This window comes from Gavialis gangeticus, unplaced genomic scaffold (assembly GCF_001723915.1).
Source record: "Gavialis gangeticus isolate Ggan-Ray unplaced genomic scaffold, GavGan_comp1, whole genome shotgun sequence".
Lineage (NCBI taxonomy): Eukaryota > Metazoa > Chordata > Crocodylia > Gavialidae > Gavialis > Gavialis gangeticus.
In genome coordinates, this window is record NW_017729032.1 from 208,805,191 (window position 1) to 208,806,368 (window position 1,178).

The 1,178-nt window shown below is 50.8% G+C and overlaps 1 protein-coding gene across 1 annotated transcript in view; it reads left to right on the top strand.

Annotated features, from left to right (window-relative positions):
* The window catches only part of C2CD2 (C2 calcium dependent domain containing 2), a gene marked incomplete at its 5' end in the record, with an annotated part of 88,821 nt that overhangs the window by 70,503 nt on the left and 17,140 nt on the right, over positions 1–1,178 (top strand). The window lies entirely within an intron of this gene.

Genomic DNA, 1,178 nt, shown 5'->3' on the forward strand with positions numbered 1-1,178 from the left:
TGAGAGGGTGCAGAGAAGAGCCATGCGCATGATCAGAGGTCAGGAAAACAGAACTTATGATGAGAGGCTGTGAGTTATGGGACTCTTCAGGCTGGAAAAGCACAGGCTCAGGGGGAACCTGGTGGCCACCTATAAGTTTATCAGGGGTGCTTACCAGGATCTGGGGGAACGTCTGTTCACCAGAGCGCCCCAAGGGATGATAAGATCGAACGGTCACAAACTCCTCCGTGACTATTTCAGGCTGGACATAAGGAAGAACTTCTTTATTGTCTGAGCCCCCAAGGTTTGGAATAGATTGCCACCAGAGGTGATTCAAGAACCTACTTTGAACGCCCTCAAAAGACATCTGGATGTTTATCTTGCTGGGATCCTATGATCCGTGCTGACTTCCTACCCCTGGGGTTGGGGGCTGAACTCAATGATCTTCCGAGATCCCTTCCAGCCCTGATATCTATGAAACCTTTGAAATGATGAAGTGTTCTAATTAGAATGTGGAGCAGACTTGATTAATTGTTCTAATTAGAATGCCAACGAGCACATGTATAGGCAGCCTTACTGACTAGTGGTGACTAGGCATGTGTATGTGTGTGTGTATGTCGGTGTGTATATAAATAAAATATACCATATTTACTCAAATCTAAGACAAGGTTTTTCCTTCAGTCATAATATGGGGAGGAAAGCCCCCCAACTTAGATTTTGCATACAAAGCCACAGCCTGAGTCAGACCATAGCAGCATCCTCCCCCACCACACACACACAACTGTTTCCCCTTTGTACTTCTAGCTCCCCCACCCCTTTACTATCAGGTGCAGCTCAGGTCCAGCTTGGGCTGGATTCCCTCCCTGGCATAGAGCACATGGAAACTCCATCCCCTGCCCAGACACTGCTGCATTACCTGCCCAGCCAATCAACAGCACCAACACTACTATGCAGCTAGCAAGGGCTGTGCTTCTATGTACTGTGCTCTGGGGAGGGACTATAGCCTGAGCAGTGTCTGACAATAAGGCAGGGAGGAGAGGCAGACATTGTGGAGAGGGGCAGAGGTTCTGGGGAGCAGGGGGTGGGGAGTGCAGATGGTGGGGTCAGGGGGTGGGGACAGGAAGGCTGCAGGGGTAAGACAGGGGGAACAGAGGGCAAAGGGACTTCCTGCCCCCCCAGTCACCTGACCCCTCCAGCCC